The sequence below is a fragment of the Varroa jacobsoni genome, unplaced genomic scaffold (assembly GCF_002532875.2).
Source record: "Varroa jacobsoni isolate VJ856 unplaced genomic scaffold, vjacob_1.0 scaffold_234, whole genome shotgun sequence".
Classification (NCBI taxonomy): domain Eukaryota; kingdom Metazoa; phylum Arthropoda; class Arachnida; order Mesostigmata; family Varroidae; genus Varroa; species Varroa jacobsoni.
This window is the reverse complement of record NW_019213136.1, coordinates 352728-377628: the sequence shown is the minus strand read 5'-3', so window position 1 is coordinate 377628 and position 24901 is coordinate 352728. Positions and strand designations below refer to the sequence as shown.

Genomic DNA, 24901 nt, shown 5'->3' with positions numbered 1-24901 from the left:
ATGGTAGAACAAGTGAATTTTTAAAATTCTATTCTGGTTCTAAAGTAGCTGAACGTACTAGGTTTAGAAGGCCTGCAATTCGATAAACGGATTGGAAAATGATATTACGACAAAAGCCATAACCTTTTATTTTTAAAATTTAAGTGGGTTATGTTCACGTATAATTTTTCTCGATCATGTGTAAGTGTATCAGTTTAATGATACAGACACACGCGTGGCCAGCAGTCACAAATACTCACAACTTCGTGCGCCATTATCAGTGGCTTGACCTGTGTTAGCGTATTGCAAGCAGACGCGAAACCTTGAGGTAGTAGAATCTATGTATCAAACACTCCGCTTTATCTTCTACTCCAAAGCCAGCCTCACCTGCTATATGGCGCTGGCAGTGGCATCTGGTGCATTTAGATTCGCGCTTTCCGTTTTCTTCCTTTCTCTCTTCTCGAGAGTCTGCCAGCTTGAAGCCATTTCTAACTTGCCCTCACACTGGCAACATGCATTCGGTTCATAGCCCATTTGCCCCTCGGCATGCCTTGAGTTTTAGTGCCTTGGTTTATTTGGCTCCTTACTGCTGTTGCCCCTTTGCTTATTGAGCAGCATACCCTAATGGCGTTGTATCCTCTAAATCCTACCAGCTTGCCATCTTGTCCCCTGAAAAAAAGGGACCAGGTCGAGGAAGCTGTGGAACGCAAGCCAAACCGAGAACTAACGGAGCTCGGTATGGAAGATCATGAGTACCGATGGGGCAAGGTGGCAGCTGCTGCTTGGCTAGCGGCAGATACAGCAGCGGTGCCAATCCGGTGCCAACCGCTTCAAGTGGTGGCTGTGCGGTGGGAACAATAGGACAGGCGGAAACACAAAGAGAGAGCAGCGTTTCAACATTAAATATGCATTCCTGATTCCGTATTAATAGGAGAAAAATGAAAGAAGAAGTTGAGTAAGGTACAACGAAACCTGCCTCTGTACATCAGTTTGTGGATGATGAGCCTAGGCGGAAACCAGGACGTCTGCCATCACCGTCTGGTTGCCTCATTGGATTGGGCTTGGTAACCAGCTCAAACAGGCCGTTTTTCTTCTGAGAAGTACGAAGAAGCGTGGAATTTCCCTCGATATAGCCTTCATTCGCCTTTGGTCTATATCAAAAACAGGATGACGGAGACAAAGTCGTACCAGTACCAATGAGAAACGATTCGTAGTACGGAGTGCTGCTGCCCGAGTAAAACTTAACATGATGAATCGAGCAAGAACCCATCGGAGAAAGGGAATTGATTATCTAACTTCGCTAATATACTTATGCATTATAAAGTATTACAAGACGATTGCTATCTAATGTATTTCACCACGATCGAGGCGTAAGTATGACCCATGTTTGTTCATCACGCACATGAACACCTAAAGCGATCGTGCATATACAATTTTCGATGTGCATCGGTTACGATAAATAGTTAGCAGGGCCCGCAATCTATGCGCGTAATTGTATAGTAACTTTTGACCTTTTCTCAACAAATACGAGCAAAAATTGTAACAAGTAGTAAACGCTTCCAGAACTCAGTACTCTATAAGCGAGCGGAACTCTTTGATCGATTAGAACAGCGATTCCTCTCGTAAGCTGCAATCTGAGAATCTGTGAGAATTTCAGTGGTTTGTAACAGCATTTCATTTGAAATGGTACGTGCTCACTGGCCTCCACACTGAGTCATTGAGGTGGCGCTGCTTCTACTGCTCTTCTTGGTGCCATGTTAGTGGGGTTGAAGAATAGGTAACACTGCCAGAGGGGTGCGTTGGCTCTACTGTCATCCGGATTTCCACCGCTGGTCCGTGTCTACGAGGAATGCTCCACAGATAGCCAGCTAGCTCTAAGATGCAAAAGTCTGCAGTCGAATGCGCGTTTTTTCTCCCCTCCATTTTACTTTCTCTAACGCACTCTCCTTCTTTCCCTCTTTCTCAGCTTCGAGGAAGCGGAGAGTGTTGTGGAAAAGTCACGAGCCTCCGTTTAGTCAAAGCGCCATCGTGCCAGGCCTAGGCCTGCCTGCGAACGGCCCGCCGGTTGGTTGGTCCGCAGCAAGCGGCTGGCAGAGCGAGTGGATGGATGTCATTTATCAAAATATATCGTAGCCGCAGAGCTGTTTCCTCGTCGGTTCTTCTTTTCGTGCGGCGGGCAACTGCTAGCGAATGAATGAACCGGAGGAAGAGCGAGTGGCGAGCGGACGGCTGCGATGCCTGTGAGATCTTACAGCCACCCAATTTCTTTCTTACGCTTTACATCTTCCTGGCGTTGGCGGTTTGGCATGGTACAGATAGACACATAGTACTTAGGCAGTTGTCCCTCCTTACCCCTCGTCCCAACCTGCACATAGACCCGTATGTCCCTTGGCAGCATCCCTTCTACTTCAACCACTAAGATTGCTCACCATCGTTCTGCTCCATTCATAGCTCTGGCAGTTCTGAGCATTACCGGCATTGCGCCACTGTATCAGCACCGCCGCGAATCAAGCGCTTTGCTCTATGACCAGCCCTTGCCTTCACTGTACTGTCGGTGAAGGGGGGCAGGAAGGTAGCAGCCATCCGCTTCAAGCTGACAGGGACGAGGTTTTTCGACAGACATCGGCATCGACCGAACCGCAATGACAAAACTGAACTAAACGATCCTAGGGGACGGCGTGGCTCCCGTCGCAGGACCTCAGGACTTCATCCTTTCCCGTAGGAAAAGCTTTTCAACGAAGATACTGGCGGCAGCTGCAGCACCAACGCCTACGAGGACGTTTTCTTCTGCGTTGCTCCTAGTGCAGCAGCTGCCAGCAGCGATCTTCAAGGCCCGGGGTCTCGAAACTTTCCGCAATGAGTGGCATGGCACTACTAGAACCAGTGTTTTGATATTATCATTACATATCATTGTTGATATGGTGAATGTACGTAGAGGGTAACGTTTTCCGGATCCCACATTTCCGCAGCTAGCGCCACTGTCACATGTTAACTCCTCCAGCTCTTAACGTCTGGCCTTGTGCTCAATTCACTTCTAGGTCTTCGTTACATGTGCGTTTGTGTGACTACTCTGACCCCAGTGTGCTCGGCTATACTTAAATGTTTGAACGCAGGCGAACTTGTATCACTACATAGGCTAGTCCTTCTATGTACCTGCGCTGATGATACCTGGTACGTAACATGTTATGCCTTAAAGCCGCTTGCGTGGATTCTACACGAGGCAAAGTTACATTGTTGGCATAGTAATCGCTGGCTGACGAAAAGCGAGGCTCTCTTTATTTGATACCGGAGTTCAATAGGCCTATATTGAACCCGTAGGGTTTCAGTGTTAAGCTTGCCCCAACGTGGCTCTCAGCAAGTTGACGGGACGATGGAGAAACCTGCTTGAGGGTTGGAGGATGGGCATAAGCGAGTTTTCGTGTAGTGGACAAAGAGTACTCGTCCAAGATTGACGTGAAAGGTACTCATGTCAACGACTACGCCGATGGCAGATCTTTAGTAATATTTAACAAAAATAAAGGAAGAACATAGACAAAAAAAGCTGTCAAATAAAGAAGTTATCCAAACGAAATCGTCAATTTATGTGTAATGTAATAGACTCTAAAAAACCAAGACTGGATTACATGCGAACATCTTATATGTCAATAGAACTATAAGAGAATTAACAACGAGAGTATTACAATGTTTGGTAGCTGGCATTTTGATCATTTTTAATTAACAACCGATATGAACAAATAGATTTAACGAGCAAGTATTGTTATTACAGGATAGCAATATACATAAACAAATCCAAAGTGATTTTCAGTTGTCTCTGATGATTATCGATAAGTAGGTAGATACAATTAAGGCCAGAGCAGAACTGTCACTTTGAGCGACTCGTTCGTACTTTTTGGTTTGTTTAAGTATGTTGATCTTAAGAATGCGCAGATATCAGAGAAACTATATAGATTTACGTATAGTTGGGTGGACAAGTTATATCCTAAAGCGGTTATCTAACAGTACCTACACAGTAGTTATTTTATGCTTCGTTTGTCGTATGTGTAGGAAAATTCTGAACCCGTAATCCGTCAACGTTTCTATAGCCCAAGTTTGCACGTTGATCTGTGACCCAGGTTCGAATGCTAACGCATTGGTTTTAATTTTCCGTTAGTTTCTATCGTAGCACGTGCAGTGCAAACAATACCGATATCCCTTATGACGACTGATCGTTGCTTTAGCTCTCTGCAAGACACTATAATAAATATGTGCTTAATAATTATAGCCATAGTGTGGATATGATGTATTGTGTATGTTTTGTGTTAATCTACTGCGATTTAGTACGTTGCAAAATTCGTGGCCATGCTACACCACATACGATGACAAAAGCACGCGGAAAAGTTGTAAAAACAAAAAGAATGCCGGCAAAATCGGAGATGTTGTTCTTTGCTAGTTATTCCGGTAAGCACAGGACTGTCCGACATCGTATCCGTACGAGTCAGTTCCTCAGTGCACATAGTGTAGTGGTAATCAACCGTCATTATTTTCCTTCAGATTGCGTCGTTTGAGGCATTAAGAGCTCGCTTTACTATATTTATCTTATGTAAACCGCCTTTCTATTGATGTAACTCGGTTATCAATCAGCGGTTTTTAACATTTACAGCTGGAGTGTTACTAGCTCCCGCATTTTGATTGACTATATGTCGTTGACGGGAATCGAATCCTAGCTTCTTTTTAGCCAAATTTATTAGAAAAATATAAATATCTACTGACTTTTCTACAGTTGAACACCTGGTTAAACTTTTCAACTGGTTTGCTCGTGTTTATAATTGCTTGTACATGGTAGCCAATGTCGATTTTATATGGTTAGCTGTGTGTAGAAGTGTTATTATGTTTCAAATTGTTTGCGGCGAAATATTCGTTCGCGGTGTCGGACTTGTAATCTTTAAATAACAGATCCCAGCTACCAGCTATAGCGAATCAATGTGAAAAAAGTGTATCATCAAGAGAGATGGCGATAACATAATGTGAGTTTGTTAAAAATTGCGCCATAACGAGCTGTTTGGTTTAATGAACGAGTACCGAATCCAAATGTGATTTGTAACAGAGAACAAAGTCCATAGGGAGAGTGTATTGCTTTCCACGGATTGTTTTGGCTGATCCAATACGCTATGCCAAAATCTCTGACTAGACCAGCGGATCCAAAGCCAGGCTTATGCATCATAAATGGTTAAGTTTATACATAACACTAGACTCGGGTGAGTCGTTGAGTTACTATAAGTTGAAAGGTTCCGGTATCAAGTGATCTAAATCTAAACTTTAGCCACATGCAAAAATTCCACTCTTTTCACTATGACAATTCGAACGCTACGTGTTTACCAAAAAAAAAAAAGTGCTCAGATTGTCGAGGTTATTGAAAGGATTAAGCGATATAGATTAGAAAACAACGCCTTCGGCCCACGTAAATGGAAGGCTCTATATTTATTTGTTTGTTCCCCTATTCCCAGATTTTTATTGTGCTTTTGTTCCGATTCGCAGCAAGCTTGTTGCAGGTATCAAGAGAATTCAGGAAATGTACATGACACGTAATCGACTAAAACTGAAAAAAAAAATGGTAAAAGTGACTAAATCCTTTTCGCACGGGAACAGGTGGAAACATAGAAACACTGCCAATCGCTACTGGCACTTAACCTGGCTACATAGATAAGGAACATTCCTAATTCGTTCAAAGAAGCTAATGGCTAAGTAATCGTACTTAACTCGTATAGTGGATATCCTGCACGTACAAGGAAAATAATGCTTTCAGAAAAACTTGCGCCCAACGTGGGGCTCGAACCCACGACCCTGAGATTAAGAGTCTCATGCTCTACCGACTGAGCTAGCCGGGCGGTGATCGCTGGCACAACAAACTTTATCCAAAATAAATGAGTATGCCATTCGTGGTTATTTATTTGGCTCTTTTTATTTTCTTACTTCTAATATTGATCAGCAAAAAAAAAAAAAGATTCATTAGTATTAAGCGGTAATTAATATAAAAAAGAATGAAAAGCTCAAAAATATAGTCTGTTCAGCCATTTCCTTATATTCGTGCCCTAACTCTACCAGACCTCTTTGCGAAACATCTGTATTACATCTGGAAATCTATAATAAAAAACAACAAACAATTTCCTTATTCGCGACCGTATATGTGGCCGGTAGAATAGGGATAACCGTCTAAACAGACACGGCTTGATAGAATCCTGGATAGCGAGCCTTACAGGAAAACAATACTTCGTTATTTATATCTACCCATGCCTTACACTCTATTAAAATAAAACAATTTCGCTTATAGTTGAACAGTTCATTATATACTTAGACAGATTGTTAGAAAGACCAAGATCAAGCATACGACGATACCATCAACAGCACGTAGTCATGCTAAGTTGCCATATGTAACCCATTATACGACACCCATATGCATGTGCGCATCTGTAGTATGATCTGCGTTTGTACAATCTGCAGCACGTAAAAAAAATTTACATGATTGTACCCTCGTGGATTTCTTTTCCTGACAATGGTCGCCTCGACAGGCGTGCAGTCTCCATACACATATCCGTATTACTCACCCGATCTAAAATCCGAAGACAAAAATGTCCTATATCATACACAGACGTACGTTGACATGTGCCGTTCTACGTTTGCTTGAAGAGACTGAACAGCTACGTGATCTTAACCAATCGTGATGAGTTCAAGGAAAGCTGCCGACGACTCTATTTTGGTCGATTCTCCGAAAGACCAACGCTTCGTATGTATTTGAATGTCGTCTAAAATATAATATGACATTACATAGATCATAGAATTTTCCCAAGCAAATCCTACCACCGATAGAGCATCCATTGAGACGCAGAAGCGTACAAACCTGTACTACCTGGCTCGCGTAGTAACATAATCGAATATGCAGGTAAACACATACATATGAACCTATATAATATCAATAACAGGGACATAAGCAGTAAGTTAATTATCTAAGCAGTGAAATTCGGAAATAAGCAGGACAAGGACATCATTATCTACAAACAACAGGTTTGTGTATGATACGCCAACTCGAAATGAGCCGCGTCGTTTTATACAGTGCAGATAGCTGATTAGTTATTCGTGCGTGATTTACGCACGCAACGGCCAGTCTTCAGTACCTCATATCCATTCAAATATACGCTATCCGCCTACCGCCCTCGCTACCGATATACTACTATGATGTATAAGCTATTGATAGATTTCGTTGCGGAGGCATCCCGATAAAACAACCCATTTCTAACACCGCCGCCATAATCACCAGTGTAGCACACCGCTGGTGCCCTCCATCGACAAACAATAGTCATCGTAGCAGATCAGAATAGGCAAGAGTCTACGTGCTTTACGACTCGCTGATGGCGACAGCGGCGCAGGAAGCGGCAGCAGATTTACCAGTCATTTAATCAATACGCGTAATGCAAGTAACTGGTTTAACAATATGGCCAGTCAGTCAAGCTCGCTTATGCCTCGGGTCGTCCGCGAAAGCGTCGTATCGCCTGTCACACCATTGTAGTCTGTACAGGTAGAGCTGTCTATGCTGGTTATCTTTTGTGGGGGGCCGCACTAGAAGCTGGCTGGCGAATGGTGACTGACGACGTTGGCCGCTTATAAACCACGTTTAGACACAGAAAGACGGACCGGTAACAATCATGTGCCACTAAATAATCGAGTCGCCATGTAAACGTGATGATTTGTTTATGAGACTGTTCGTCCGCAGCAGTTTGTTGATATCGAGGTGTTTGTGCCGCGCTGACGATGACGGCGACGGCAGAGACGCGATTGCATTGGTAGAGGCATTCACATTGGTTTTTGGTCACGGCGGGGCTAGTGGTCACCAGATATGTTACCATCATGCACGATATCTTCTGAATGTGGGGCACTAGACGCTGCGTTTGAATTTACGGGTGTTTAGGCATCGCGTCGAATTCGGTGTGGATGGGAGTGGGCGGGGGTTGTGAAGCCGTCATTTTTACTCAATCACGTTTACGAACAACGTGGTAATATGTCGACAATAGGTTTGAAAATTTCTGTTGGTTGACGGCCTAACTAGTGACTGAGCTTCACCAGGCTACCCTGAAGAAGCGATTGACTGGCTTTGTTACCGTTCATCGATCGAGCCACCGACAGAGCGTCACCGTTATTCTGCTCTACCAGGTCCACTGAATTTTTACCGAACAGACGACATGTGTGTATCCAGAGCCTCAGCGAGACAAGGTCAGACGTAGCTGATTAGCGCGAAGATCTAGCTAGCAATTCTTCTAAATTATACTGCGTTACTGTGAAGACGACCAGGATTTCGAAACTCTGACATCGGCTAATCACCGAAACAGGAGCTTGGCCGGTATCAATGTTTGGAAATATTGCGTTGTACGTGTGCTGATGTGCATACCTTATTGTATAATATCATCTTATTAGTTTCGCATACGCTGGTTTAGCTTATGATATTCATTGTTCTTCGAAGCTCGAACTTAATTTACGCTACTGCTTGTTGCTTTACTACCATTCGCGGTCGCGTGATTTGACGCTGGCTACAATGGCTCTGCGTGACAGCTTTCACCAAGTACGTTAATGTACGTCAAACGACCGGTACTCTTAACCGAGCCAGACTGTTTCTGCGGGTCACGTTATTGAAGTTGCTGTTTTTTCACGGTACGTGTTTGGAATGATTTAAGTAGGTTGTGGAAGCAGTAATGCGCTGCCAACAAGTCTTTGGCCTCGAAACTCTATGTACTACTACTATTAATGGATTTCTGTTTATTAGGGATTTGGCAGCGCGCGAATTTGAACTTATTATAGCATATAAACACGGAGGTTGAGCCGGATAGACTGATACTTCTAGCACAGGCAACGACAATGGTCCCCCCACGTCTGGTGACAAAGATTGGCTGGTACAGCTGTATGAGAAGCAAGAGTGATCACCAGTAAAAGCATAATATTTTAACATATGACTATTATCATTTAAAGTTCTGTAGAAGTTTTGCTTTTAATTTACATGCGTTTCTATATGCATATAACTCTGCAGATGGCGCCACCTTCGGGTTCATATTCGTTGACTGCCAGACATGCACACACACACAGTGAGAAGGTAGAAAGCATAACTCGAGCTACAATATGGCTGCACCCACGACATAACATGAACGATCTGATCTCATTGTGAGCAAAGCAACAGGAAGTTAAGAAGCCGAGCTTTGGAGTTGCGGTCGAGCCAGAGCAACGGCTTTATTCGCTACGTTTGTATCTGGTCGCTTCAACAAAGTTCACTTTGCGGCGATGACAACAGCAGCTCACGTGTGTTTTCACAGCCATCTACGTCCTCGAAGGGGGCTGGGGGCGCTGTTGCTGCCACTCGTATCTGCAAGACGTTTCTTATACCTTCGCGTGCGACAAACGCCTATACGTGCACAAGAAAAACAGGGAAACGTAGACTACCACCACGTACAGTGAATGAGTAACAAAAACCTGTCTTAAGCTAACGAGTTCCAGCAGCACTTGTGGCTGTGTACATATGCGCGAAGGCCTCGTCGAATAACAGGCCGAGTGACCCCGTTGCGGGTAACGCGCTTCGGATGCTGGTGTTGCGTCAAATGGGTGCGTTTGCCAATGGCAGCGTCTCGACTCGGTTGTTATCCCCAGTTCTGTTGTAAGCGTTATCAAACTACACTGGTGCCTGCGACAACAACGAAAACAAGCACACAACTAAGCACAATGACTCATGATTTCTTTTGGTCAATATTAACCCTGGCTTTCCCAGCGCTCAGCCTTTGGTCAGTTGTTCGCCACCCTTCGATGAGCTCAGCACAGAACTATCGTACCTAAGCAGCGTCCACCGTCGCTTATCTTATCGCAGTACCATGTTAAGGGCGAAGCGCTATCTGATCACCGGAAAAGTTGCCTGGGCTTTGTCCCATCTGGTCTGCCCTAGAGTAGAACGAGGGCGCGTGGATAACGAGGTACCAGACGCAAAAGGACGGCCATTATGTTGATGGTACGATGGTATTGTTCATGTTTCGAGTGAAAAAAATACATAACAACTAAGATAAAGAAAATTCGAAGACTGAAGAAACACGAAAAAAAAAACGACGTTAAACAATGATGATCAGAACTCGAGAACGAAAATAAACATAAAGAAACATTGATTAAGACGAAGTCGTATCATCTGAATGAAAAAAAAAAACCATGAGCAATCTGTTGATTAGATCAATTAACTTGAACGTTCGAATTCGACAGCAGATGAGTCGCAGCGGCAGATTGATAAGGAAAGCTTCGGCTGTGAAAATAAGAAATCAAAACGGAAATGCCATTGCCCACGAGAGAAAATTCACACTCACAGGTTAGTTAACAGGCATGCTTTATTCTCCAGGTTAGGTTGTGGTTGAGGTACGTATCGGACAGTTGCGCACTACCGTGGCCAATTTGAAGCCAGTATCTAGATGATCTCAACAATATTTGATCGCATCGCAGTCTTAGACACTTTACCGCTTCACCCCGTCGCCAACTATGGGCCTGGTTGTATGTCTGGCCTTGCTTTTAATGCTTAGTTAGTGCATGATACCTACTATATTTTGCTCGAGTACAAATACATCTATATTTATACATATGGATTATATGCTGTGTACTATCACCTTCCTTGTTATACCAACGGGAAAAGCCTGTCCAGGGAATCGCCTTCCTTGATGGCGCCAGATAAGCGCCTTGATCCACATTGGAGACTCGTTACGTGTTGTCGTTAATAGAGAAGACCCTTGGAGACGGTCAATTCAGTACTAAAAAAACACTTGCCAATAATATAATCCGACCGAGCGATAAATGCGAAAAAAAAATAGCGAAGATTCAACCAACAGAAGACCTCTTCCCGATCCGCGCGTTGGCTAGTTTTCGTTCGGCAAAGAGAAGATAAATGACAAGTCGTTCGTCTCCCTTGTGCGTCGTTATTAGAAATGGCAACAATCGTCATACCTACATACATATACAGCATATATATTTACTGCTGATACAGCCGGTATCTGTTGCATGTGCGACTGACGCCGATACTGCCCTGTGCACACGTGACTATCGGTCTAATTGAAAACTCTTGAGAGTGTTCATCTACTAGGAAACGTTTCGAGACAGGGATAAATACAAGGAAAAAGACTTTCTTCCAAGATAAGATTCTTTATAAATTACCTTTCCGTCCACAATAAGTGCCTGTGCGCCATTGTATCCGTAGCCATATTTTTTTCAATACCAGCGAGTTTATAACACGATTAGCTGTAAGCGATTGAGCGAAGCGTTGATGGTTTAGGTGGTCGCGGTGTTCACGGTCGCAGCAGACGTACCGTCGAAGGAAAGACTCGTCTTGAACGCAAAAGCTGCGCTAAACGAAAATTTAACTATCATCAGCGTTGGCTGAATTGCTCGCAATGGCCGACATCATACTGTTTGTTGGTACAATAATTGTTATTGTACTATAGCGACTCGTATGACAAACGTCTGTTGACCTTGACTGCTCACCTCTGTCGGCAAAACGATACGAAACAGCAGTTTTTGCTACGTACGTCTTGTCTTGGTCATACAATAGGACTTGTTGGCCAGTTTCAAGCAATATTGTTGTTGCCGTCACTGGTTAACGGAAAAGTTGAGACGTCCTGGAGGCGTCGGCAATGGAAAGGACTACGTGTACACATAAACGTGCAAAAATATACGCGGCTACATAGAAGTGGCTGTTGCCATCAGCCAACCAATTGAGCTAACTTCCGTGCAAGTTCGGCCTTAGTCACTTTAGATTATGCCCCGTGTGAGTATTTTCACTGCTCACACGAAAGCAGGCTGCCAAACTATTCGAATGGATACCGTCTCAGCCGTATTACTGAACGCCAGCATCAGCAGCAATTGCAACAACAGAGACGATCTCCGCTATTCAAGCGGTAGCGGTACCAACAACAATAACTTTCGAGATAAGTTATGGCTCCGCAACAGGAAAAACGTGTGAGAACGCCATGCGACGCCACGCGCTAATAAGCTAAAGCATTACACGTGCGTGGAATTAAAATCGAAAAATCATCTTTTTTTTTTCACGATGATGACGCCGGACAATGAAATGGAAAGAAAAGAGGGTAAATGAACAAAATTGGAATGAAATCTCATCGACTCACTGTTTGTCTTTCGTTCAGCCATTATCGCTGTTTTTTTTTTTTTTTTTTATCTAGTCATGGTATTACGACTCACGGACGATCGACCATACAGACTAACTAACAGCTGAAGACTACTCGGCTATATACTATGTTACCCTATTAGAGAAGGAAATAATACGAGGAACCAATCTATGGATAGGAGTGTAGGTAAAATAAGGAAATTAGCGCGATAAGCTTGTACATATAGTTTGTTTTACCTGGATCTAAGCGTAAACTTGCTTAGTTTACGATACTGTTTGGCGAATATATAAGTTATGAACAATACTCACTCTCGTAGAAGATCGTTTGCTTTCTGATTAACAGTCTCTTGAGAGGAAACGGGCGATGACGCTACCACAAATATATATTGCATACCTTATATGCGCCTAGTGTATGTGCGCTATACGTTCGAAACTTTACGTATCTTTACGTAACTGGAGGGTAGCCGGAAAAAATAGCTGGGCGTCACCTGGGTCGTCACAACAAAATTTTAAACTGAGGTGACAGTGTCAACGATTTCCATTGGTAGCAACGTTTCTTTTTACGTTTATCTGTCGTGTTTGAGCGGCGGATGAAAAATGTCGGACCCAGTTACGAAGCCGGTCCAGCTGGCGACCCAGGTTGTCGTTGTTGTTGCTGCTGCTGCTCGGATGTTGCCTTCTGCCGCTGTTCATGGTGATGTTAATTCCTGAAGATAGTGATGCCGATGCTCCTGCTGCTGCTGATTATGATGACGGTGCCGCCGCTAGCGATAACGTTCAAATACGGACGCGTAAGTGACAGCAGTTACGCGGAGTGTTCGGCGGGGAAGAAAGAAGCACACACCAACAACGGCAATCGGACACAACATCACCAAATGCTCGACCGAATCTAGAGCGAGCTGTTTTTTGTTTTAGCTTTTGCTGTTACAGCAGTAGCCGTCGTCGTTATAGTAACAGCGCGGTCGTATCATCATCGGCATCACCATCACCATAAGCGGAATTAGAAATAGTGCCAGTCACAACAGCAATGTGGTCTTTGGTGTTGATGTAGCAGAGTGTGCGTATGTCTGCTTAACCGTCCGACGTCCGGCTAACGTACCGCCATCGTTGCAATAGCGTCACCGCAGTACGCTTACAACAACGGCCCCCAGCGCTAATACGCTCTCTTCGAGGCCGTCCATAGCCCTGCTCGTCTTCTCGCTTATAGTAAGTTATTGTCATAGTTACTTCTTCTTTTTCTATTGCTGCCGCTACCGGTGCCGTTGTTCGTTCGTCGAACGGTTTGTTTGCCTCTGCTCCGGCAGTTTCATTTCGTCACCAAGCGGCCCGTCACAGTTAGTGAGTAGCCACGCCATCATTGCAGCCGTCCCCCTTATTTCGTAGAAAGAGCACGCCGCGGTACAGTGAACAGCTCTCTGGCCTGAACGAACTGGTTGGCGTCTTGCGAACAGGCCAACGCTGACGGCGAGGCGCTTAATAGCGCTTAATTGTGAGCAGCGGAATCAAAGGGCGACTCTTTCCGGACCGATGGTTGCGTCTCTTCTGACCGATTTCTGCATCGCGTCTGCCGCTGCTGTTGTTGCTGCGACTGTTACGCTACTGCCGTACGTGATGCTGCTTTTTGTTGTTACCGCCGTCGTTGCTGTCGGTACTGTTGATGTTGCTCTTTTTCGCTTTGCTTTTGTATAACCGTCAGGTCCGGAGCTGCGGCGGCAGCGACGGCGACGGCCGATACCAGCAGCTGCTTTTGTTGGTGTCATCATTGGCAGCACCGTGTTACATTGGCTGAGCGCTAGACCGGCTAACCTGTGCCCCCAGCCTCCCTGTTTAATCCCTGTTATCATACCATTGTAGTGACTTCAGTAGTTGTGGTCGTAGTACTAAAAAAACTAAACACAAGAACAGACTACAATATGTTAGCGTAAAGCAGCCGAACGACTCTATTTTTGCCATTAGGTTCTTCTGCACTCTCTTTGTGCATAGCTTTTCGTCAGGCTTCATGTAGTATATAATATAATAGCGATAAAGTAGCAACAGCAGTCCAGTGACTGATGCTAGTGGCCATCATGTCCACACTATATCGTAGGTAACCATTGCTATATAGCGCTTAGTAAGTGGTGGGTGTCGAACCTGCAAAAAGGCCGCGTTTCCCATGAGCTCAGGCAACAGCGGACGGTTTCGCACTGCCTTCCATCACCATTATCACCACAAGCAACGGCCGATGCGGGGACTGTTCATTACATACTACTGGGCAACCTGCGGATCTTCTTTTCTTTAAAGGGGTCGTTGAATCTGTAAACCTCGCTCACGAACATTGGGTGCCAGTTTTAGCTGTTTAACGTCGCAATGTGTAGCTCTAATCCGCGTTTTTCAACTTTGATGCTCTCTGCACACCCCCGTTTTCCACTGCGTGTTTCAAAAGCATTTTGATCGATTTAACTTCTGAGCAAACACAGCCCATGCGTATATATATATATATATATATATATATATATATACTCATAAAGATTTAAGTTTCGCCTCTGCTTAGATGGCTGGTTAGCTTATCGGTGGGTGGACAGGGGCGGTCAATGGTTGGAATTGTGGCAATGCAGCGCTTTATTATCATTAATTGCTTGAAGGAACATGCAAAAGGAGATTCAAGTGTGGCGCTCATACAGTGTCTAAGGCAACTATATCTGGTGCTAACGATTAAGGGCCGACCTGTAGTGGTGACAAGCATCCCCCAGGGGCCAGTATCGATTGGTCCTTTTCTGGTGGACTTTTCGCTGCTATTACTCTATTAGCGGCCTACTTAGTGTCTGCGATGTTGTATCTCATCTCTGATACAGTTATATACCTAGTTATAGCGTGGTGCCATGGAGCACTATCGCCATCAGTTCCACTGCCCGATAACCACAACAATAGTACCAAGAGCTTCCATGGCAACAGTAGCGGATCCAGCCGCTTTAGCTGAGTTGAAATCATAAACAGCAAAAGCGTGACAAACGTGGCAGTCGTAAATGACAACACCATAGGACACCAAAACTTCCGTGCAAAGGCAGACCGCTCCGCAGCCGACTGCTTGGAGCAGTCTGGCGCAAGCTTCAGTAAGTTTCATCAGCACCGTCGCAATAGCAGTTACCACGGCGGCGTTGTTGCTGCTACTATTGTTCAATTAGCAACAAATTATGAGCACCCTTAATAATAAGCGCAGTAACAATCGTAGTCCCTGGAACAGCAACAATTGGCGAGCGTTCCGTGGCGATGGGGGGGTAACAGGCCACGCCGTCGAAAGCGTCGACGTGCGTCAGCGAGACAGACAGATATAAGCGGACGTTTCTAAGCGCTCCAGTCCAGTAGACACGGACACCGGCATGGACATGCACGAACAAAAAGAAGCTTTCGTCGACGACGTCAACAACCGACCATCGTAGCCGCTCAGCTTGCAGCTGTAAATGAACTCGCGCAACTCTATCCAGCATAAGAACCTATGTATAATAAATACACTATCATCACTGGTGGTGCAGTCGTTGCCATGTCGGTGAACAGCACGGGCGCGCGGTTCGAATTCGTAGTTCGTCGGTTCGGTAGAGCGAAGCGTGGCGCTAGCTGACCATGCAGACGTAAACCCAGCTGCGAAAAGCCGGTATTTAGGAGACGCTGCCACTGTTCATGCTGGTGGAGTTTGCCTGTGATACTGGTGATGGGCAATCACAAAAACAAAAATACAGAAATGAATGAAAAACAATGAATCTCCAACGGCAGTTGAGGGCTCTATGGCTTATCTGTGTGTTCAGGAGCCCTACATGTTCTTTTAGAAGCGGCGGTGGTCGCTATTGGAAGTTGTCGTAGCGACAACATCCCGAGCCTAAACAGTGGCAGAACTAGAAAAGGCGCAACAGCGGATTTGCCAATGGCTGCGCCATTACCATCATCATGCGCATCGGTAGGAACGGTAGCGCTGGACTAATTGTGGTCACTTCGGGTTGTACTGAAACGGTGATGGTAGCCGTTGGCAAATATCGTGCGGGAACGCTGTGACGTCAAAGATGAAGAATGGTAACTGCCAGTCAAAGAGCAGGGGAAACAGGCGCTAGAATTGTCCTGACACAAATAGCTGGCAATCTCATTGTTTAATGAGCTCCCCTCTAATACGTACTCACGTGATACTATCTGGTACCGAACAAAGATACTGAATAATGATTACATTGCAAAATCGCAATCTCTTGACTGCCGCGTAGTTTATGGTGTACAAGGTACGTATCTAAAAAAACAATTGCGATTGTCCTGTCGATGTCAATGTATAATTTATTCGGCGACAAACAAACATATATAAAGCACTCACATGTCCTGATGATCATTTATCTGTGGGTGGTAAGTATTACATTCGAAAAGGTAATGGAGACTTGAAACTTATATGCACGAACGGCAGTTACTAACTTAGCATATGGACAATGTTAGACCGAGCAGCTCAAATCAATTACCGTAGTTTTACATGGACATACACGTTAGGTCATTTCAGAAGCTTTTGTTTCAGTTATGAAGCCGTTGAAAAGTATTGGAAAATATAGTCGAAAGACTAATTTCCAACAGAATACGTTACATCGTTTATACTCGTACTGTGATTACGCTGAACGATTGTTTTATCATCGCACATTGGGGGTGTGGAACTGGGGGGTCTGGCCTCTTGATCGACAGCGTTTTAGGCATAAATCAGTCTGGGCCAGTTGCCTGCCTATAGCAGGCTATTGATGCTGATCATGCTATTGTTATTTGTATCGTTAGTCCTTTCTTTCATATTCTCTTTCTTGCACCTTTATCCCATTTAGAGGAGCCTGTAGTCTTTATCGCCTGGAATCGCATCTCATACATCTACAGATGCCACCAACGTGGTCGACAAAAACTGCCTCGGGGCTGACTCCTTCGCTTATCCATTTCAGGTGTCGAAAACTTAGATCATCGGGAGGTGACCATTCTCTTCCATGTCACTTGCTGCCCGTGCTGTTGGCCCGCATTAGACTGTTCACTAAATCAGTCGTTTGCAGCGGCAGGCAGTAACAGCGGAACCATCATCGGCATTGGCAGCACCACAATCATCGTTGTCATCATCATCAGAAGAAGCAGGGCCTTCCTGCTGCCACAATGGTGCGCCCTGGCACAGTTGCCGTCCGAGGCCGTTGCCGTCGATCCCGTTGGATCGGGAGGCAAACTCACTACGGCAGCAGCAGCAGCAGCAAACTGACACCAGTGAGAGAGCCTCGTTCGGTTGTGCCACCTGCTGCCTTCATCTTTTCCGTTTCTCTACTTCGTCGTTGTCGTCATTTTTTTTTCGTCTGTTTCTGCTACGTCTTCGTCGTTGTCTTCCTCGTTGGTTCATTCGTTCGTTCGTTCGTTCGACTTCGCCGCTGCGTTTCGCCATCGCCGTTGCCACTCCTGTCGTGGCCAATTCACGGAAACAGCGGTACGTCAAGCCGCTCCGACGGCGCGTCCGTCCGGCGACTGGCCGCGCATCTATGCCTGCTGCCACTACCGCCTTGTGCCTGGTTATAGCTTGAGCGATAATAGTCTTAACGCTGTTTGTTGTTGGTTGCCTGTCGGCCTGCCTCGAGGCTGCGGCTTTGTTGCCTATTTACCTGCTGCCTGGCTCAGTCATTTATTAGACTCGCGCTTGACTCGTTCGCTCGGTTTACGGCTGCCACGCAGCCCCAGCGCAGCACAAACGCATCGAAGCGCTCGGTGTGACGGAAGCATTAACAACGCCGGCGCTGCCGGTACTGGCGATTGCGGCATCGGCCGCTGCACCAGCACCATACTCTGCCAGCAGGAACAGTGACTAGATCTTCCTTTTCGCTTTCGTCTTCCTCTTCAACTTCTTTTTCTACCGCAACTCTCCTCCGCGTTTCCTCTCCGTTCTCTTCATCTGCGATGTCGTCGTCATCGTCGTTTTTCGCTAGCTTCGTTGTTGTCGTAGTCTCGTCAGTGGCTATGCCAATGGCTGCGGCGGAAGCGACAGAAGACACGTAAGGAGGTGCTGCCTTCCTGCTTCACTTCGCTTCAAGATGAATTCCGAACCGCACAAGGGCACAGCGGCACTACTGAAGCAGCAGTAGCAGCGGCAGAATTTGCAGCGGCAAGGCGCGACGCAGTGCTACGTCCGACCGCCGCTCACAGTGCTGGCCCTGCTGCTCATGATGGCCAGCTAGCAGTACCTATATGCTGGCAACGGCATTTGACGCCGGCCGCCGCTACTATTGCGTTCCTTATAGCAGTCCAAACGCAGAGATGGGACAGAGTTCTGCCTCCGAAGCAGAGATGCAGTGGGGCAGAACTTGAGTGACAGCAGCAACTCCGCCAGTAACGCCACAGACACAATGCCAGGGTAGCTCATTGTCGTCATCATGAAGATCGTCATCGTCGTCATCATCATCGGATGGGAAAAAAAGCTAAAGGAAATCATTTCGCCATCTAGAAGAAGCTGCGTGTGCCGCACGACACCCGGTCGCTGTTTCGATAAGGCAATGAATCAACGAAGTAGACAATCAATACGGGGACCATGTGACCCAGGACCAACATGGCCAAGAAACGATGGAGAGAAAAAGCCATGTCTGGCTGTCTGCGTATGTGCTTATGTGCTGCATGAACGATATCAGCACAGTAGCAGCAGAAACAACAACCTTTTTGCGGAGCTGTAGTCCTTTTGCCACTGGCGTAGTCCAACGTAGAGGAGTCGAGACCAGCAGTTATAATCCTATTGTAAGTAGTTGGCCAGCGACAACCTTCGCTCGCAGTTTTGGTCGATTAGGTCGTGTTTGGTCATTTTTTCGACACGTCTGTCGCGTAGCGGTGTGCCGCAACCGCTCACCTCTAGTTCTGATACCACTGTTGTTGCTGTGGCTGCCGAAGTACGCTATTATCTCCCGGGAGTTACGTGAAAAAAGGTGCTTAATAAGATGTCCCCGCGTTATAGGCCAATGGTCGTCACATCGAACAGGAAACCTGAATAATGGGCCAAGAGGGAATACGAAAAGAGACATCCGAAGACGAGTTTTTGTGCCGCGACTGTCAGAAATGCGTAGACGTTGGTCTACCTACAAAACAACACACTCTACGTCTCTATACGATTGAGAATGACTGTTCCAGAAGCAGTTTCTCCCATGTTTTCCCCCTCTGATATTGAAATGTGTTGTACTATTTGGTTCGCTTCTCCGCAGATTTCGTTTGTTCGCATAGACGCTCGATTCGTCCATGAATTCGCCTAATCGCTGGGCCACATCGTAAAACGCACCATTAAAGTGAGCGAGAGTTCGACAGAGTGCAGGGGCTAGGAATCCTCAATGACTGACTTGATATGCTTGCTTACATGCCTATCTTAGTATATCTCTGTATCTGCGTGCTTGTACGTAAATGCTGTCTGAAAAAATCAATCGTCGGAAGTTTCTGGAGTATCGCTGCACCATTTGTAATCAAGCAACATGTATGTATATATATATCATGCTTATAGAATATACATATATATATATATATATATATATATGTATTCTATAAAGACAGCCGTTGGATTGACGTCAGCGATGTCTGTTTGGGCCTGCGACCAGCCACTGCCCAACTCGTGACGATCGAATTGAATGGCGAAAAAAGATGAAGAAGCGAATAGATTAAGCATGCTCAAGCAACTAATATTCACGGAAGAAAGGGAATCACTGGGTGAGGACGTGAGGGCTATTTTTCCCCAAAGACCTTGCGCCATCGATGAGAACACGATGGCCAAGCCGACAAAACATATAGCTCACGAAAAGTGTGTGCTACACACACACATATATATATATATATACATATACATATATGTATATATATCGGGGCCAAATGGAGCAGGACGAAAATGGTCAAGAAGCGATGGAAAAAGAGACCCTTGTCTGGCTGCTTGCGTGTTACTATCTGCTTAAACTGCTATACAATAATTTGTATTCTTACAACAACATATGTAAGAGACGAACAATCAAGAAGCACCGTTCCTTTATTTACTAGCTAGGTCGTATAAATATCTAAATACATCTAAGAGAACTCTGTTCATTTGATAAGGTAATCGGTATCTATCATCCCATGTAGTAATCGCTTTGGTTTTTGCGTTTGGCAAACCTGCAGCATTTCATAGTAGCTAGAGTAGTTCAAAAAAGGGCAAAATCATCTTTCTATACATATAGGAGTATCATATTAGGCGTAGATACCTTTTACATATGATAATACAAACAATAGATGAGGAAACTTTAGTTGCTTATTTGGTTGCACCTACGGTATGATTTGTCCTACTTTACAGTAGGACAACCTGTAGCATCTGTGTATTAAAGAGGAAGGTGTATTTTTTGTCGCCGCGTTAAACGTCCCATTTTCGTCGCAGATTTACTAAATGCCTCTTGTCGAATCGACATTTTGCTTTTTGTTTCTATCTTACATCTCCAGCCATAAAACAGTTGCCTCTGTTGCGTAGCTAACGTAAAATACTGTATGTATTTTAGGAGCCGCGAAGCTCTGTGTTCAAATTATTGTCTGTCCTGTACTTCTGCCTATGCTGTCCTAATGCTGGATTGCAGTATCGAATAAGCGACGCGATAGACAGAAACTTATCAATCGAACTTCATGGTGCTCATCAACGATTACAGCCTAAGGTAGCTTGTAGCCCTTCGCAATTGACGAGCTGCAGGTGAAGCACATGCATCGATAAACTGCACAGTATAAGCATAGTCGCTGAGCATGTAGAACTTTATCGCATGTAACAGTGTGCTCTGTGTTATTCCCGATTCAAAAATGTCCTACAACTCGGCAGCAGTAGTAGCGGAGAGTCAGCCACAAATCAATACAAATAGATATAACATCTTTATATTACTTCCTGTGGGCAGAGTATCGGGGCGGGCGTGGTAGTAGTGATCACAGCAGTGACGGCTAAAAGCGGCAGGCGAAACGCTGAGGGCAGCTTCCTCGCGCAGAAGAAAACGACGACGATGATTTTCAAGCGTCGTGTACGTTTGACGATATGCACATGTGTACGCCGTATATCATGCATTTTGTCGGGTGTGGGAGGATACCACAAATATTCAATAGCACCCCGATATAAGGTACGCATGCACATATGGCCTTTAAGGAAGCCTGCTGTCGAGAATATATAATATTATTACAAAATGCAGTACCTTAATTGTAACATCTGTTGACGCACGCGCGTACGTGATTGTCCTTGCTAGTTTGTAGTGATATCATTTAATCTAGTCCTTGCTCTCCTTATTTGTAAAAATATGTTTATTACAGCTGGTAGTGTTTGCTTGTCTACTTTACAATGGCGTCTGTTTTCCATACATGCATTTGTGTCTGACATCGGCCGAAGGCCAATTCGACATACTTACGTCTATTAAACGTCAGCCTATGGCCGGCTTAATCTATAACGTCTAGGAAACAGAATCGGCATGTCAACATGAAGCGTGTTGACTCTTTCCCCGACATGCCGACTTTGATCCCGAGTTACTGTTAGGATAAGTCAGTTTTATCGGTCAGCTCGATTTACGTGCGGCCGAAGGCCAGCGAGGTCGCAGCCAATCTATTCCCAATATTATCTTCGCAGTCGCTAAGCGGTAGCATTTCCGCCGTCGTGTTGTTATTTGAAATGACCATTATTACCGTCGCGGCCATTACCAGTAATGGTAGCTACGTTATTATCACCATTAAAGTGATTGTAAATATCTCTCAAATTTCAAAGAAGCAACCTTGAATAAGGGGCAGCTGTGTGCGGGCGCCTCTATTGCAACAAGTTTGTACCCTGACTGGCCAACGAGCCTTAAGAGCGTCCTGCGACGGTCGTATAGGGATATAGATATTTTATTTAAGTGACATCACTTTTACGGTTTCAGTGTGTTGGTAGTCGCAGCTGCATTAACTGGAACGCCTTTTATTGCCGAACCGATTGCGACGTCTACGCGAAGGCAGGACACGCGTCGTTCGTAGGAACAGCGCTGAATTAGTTGAGGTCGAAATTGGTAATCTGGCATGTTTTGAATAGCTTTCATTCACTACCTTCCACCCCTGTACCCCGTTCCGCGCCCCCACCGTGCGCCATTTCTGAGATGAACGTCGAGGCGCCGTTTTTTTGTTATCTTGTGCCTCTTATGATTCTATTAGAATATAGCATGATTATGAATTTTCCATTTAACAATCATTTATCTCTCCCGGTAAGTGAGGCGTTTGATCTTCTTCGAGAGCGACACACTTCCACACATATATAACAGCGAATTTACGTTGAAGAAAGAAGGGAGAGCCCTAGTTGTTGTTGTTGTTGTTGATGTGCATCTTGTACACAGCACGCGTTGTTCGATATCGTTTGGCTAGATCTAATCGGTAATCTCTTTCATTCATGCTAGCTACCGGGCTCAATCAAACGGTAAATGAAAGGGAGTTCGAGAGTTGGTTACCCTCCAGTCGTTCGATGAGCACAGAAGATAGCGGATTCATTTTCAGTGTTTGACACGCGTGCGGTTTTATTGGCAAACCGTAGGGCTGTTACGCTGTTGTACTCAGCATTGTTTTGCCTTGTTAGCTTTACGGTGTACTAGGTATGACTCTAGGGCGGCAAGACTGTAAATAGAGTTAACGTATAATTCGTGCCGAATGTCTCATGTTGGAAACGCTTGTACAAGGGCTAGTCTTCCGCCAATTCATACCTTTAAAACGGACGAAAATGGACATCAGAAAAATAGAGCAAATCCATAACTAAGTAGTGGGAGTAGAAGTCTTTATAATGTATACAGTCACTTGTTCATTGACCATAAGCAAAATAAATATTTTTCATCTATTAATACAAGCGTGTGCTGGCCCGCTGCTTCTCGTCTGGTCCCAACTCTATAACACTAATAGATTTCAAAGACAACAAAAGTTTAAGAACGAAAGACAAAGTTCAGTGGTAGCTAAATCAGAGTCTAGTACTCCGAGTGGTTAGTCGGTTCTGAAATTGCCTGCTCTGCTTCACCGTAATACTGAACGGGCACGTAGACCCCTACGAGACGCTGCGGTTTGTGTCATAGTGCTGCTAGGTTTCTTTACACTGCTAGCGGTAGCTAACATAGATACAATGTGCCTTGCTGTGATGATCTTTTTTTCGTGGTAACTTGTCTACTTGAAGGCGCCCTAGATGATCTAGGTTCGTCACGGTGGGGGGCAGTCGTCTAGAGCAACGCTTGACGCCACTATAGAACGTAAAAGGTGTACATCAAGGCGAGCTGATCAACACGTCTCACAGATGTTGTCAACTAGAATCATCATTGACGTGAAGTGAAGAAGACAAGAACTAGAAATTTGCCTACGAATAGTTTGTAAAATAAACGACCAATTACTACACTTCGTCGTGTCAGCAGTCAACTATCAAATCACATTCATTTTCTATGTACTACTTACGTCCTTTTCGAGATTATTCATAGCCATTAGTATCATCTCATCTATCATATCTATAATAATATCACATTCAATTGGCTTTGGTCTATAGTATCTATTCTTTCTCGTTATATGTAAGTTATTGCATTATCGTATCACTACAAAAATTTCTGAAGCTTTAGGATTCCCAAAAAGTAAGTAGTGGTCCTCGCAATCTAGCTGCTCTAGTGCGTCGAAACATTCCGAGGTAGCTCCTGGCTTTAAGCTGCCCGATAGTCATTCAGAAATATACGTATGTACACGTAATATATATAACGAGAGACGAAGGAAAAGAGGCTAGTGGCTTCCAGAAAACTTACGCTTCTAACGACGATAGAAAAGGCCAGTCATCCAGCCTTTTCGTTCTATTTTTCGCCCTCAGTTCCGATGTCTGCTTACGTTCCGGCTTGCGCCTGGCCTTACCAAGGGCGGTTGGCATGCTGTTGCTGTCGTGGTTTTCTCCGATTCAACAACGACAGTGGCCGCAGAAATAGCGATAGTTCTCAGTGAAGCAGTCTCGCCCGGCGGCCTGTATCGCCGTGGCCACTGGCGCGCGGGCAACTGTCGCCATTTTGACGTTGCCTGCCTGCCTGCCTGCCTGCCTGCCTGCGTGCCTGCCTGTTTTCTTTCGCTGTCCGTTCACCCGTTCACGAGTGCTGCGCTAAGGGGATTAAGCATGCCCGTGGCAACAGCAGCCACTACAGGCCACCCTGTCGCCGAATAGCGCTCGGTCAAAATGCCTGGAGTCGGTCCGTATGGAGCGAAGCCATAGAGATTCGGCTGACCGTCGACTGCGTGAGTCAGACACGACGGAAAGCGCTCACAATCAGACGGACACACAAGCACACACTTAGACGCCAATACATGTACTTACACGCATTGATCACACGGCTCTGTTCTGGAATCCGGCTGGCCGGAGCAGGCCAGAAAAGCCCTCAGCCTTCAAAAGAAATGTCTGAATTATTATTACTCAGACACAGTAAAAACAACACCAACATATAGTCGAAGTAGGCATACAAACCGGGAGCAGGGATACACACCCGGTCATAGCTGCGGTCACGCTTGTGTTGAGAGAGAGGAAGGCACATGGGGACCGATGGCGACGGGGCAAGCAGTCGACTCTTCAGTGAAACTGTTTCAAAAAATTTGCAATACACCATACACGTATCTAAGAATGTATATCTAAGGAAACGGAAGCAAAGTATTAATGTATTACGTATTATCTTGACTTTTCAGAAATGCACACGAATCCATATAGACCGTAAAGTGCGTGACATAAGGCGTATTGGAAAATCATTCGTTAACGGTAAGATTACCGTCAATTCACCTTTGTGACTA

The 24901-nt window shown here is 45.2% G+C and overlaps 1 non-coding gene across 1 annotated transcript; it reads right to left on the bottom strand.

The window, feature by feature from the left end:
* Positions 1–5770: 5770 nt before the first annotated feature.
* TRNAK-CUU (transfer RNA lysine (anticodon CUU)) lies at positions 5771–5843 on the bottom strand. Its single transcript has one exon. It is a non-coding gene; the product is annotated as a tRNA-Lys (tRNA).
* Positions 5844–24901: the final 19058 nt, after the last annotated feature.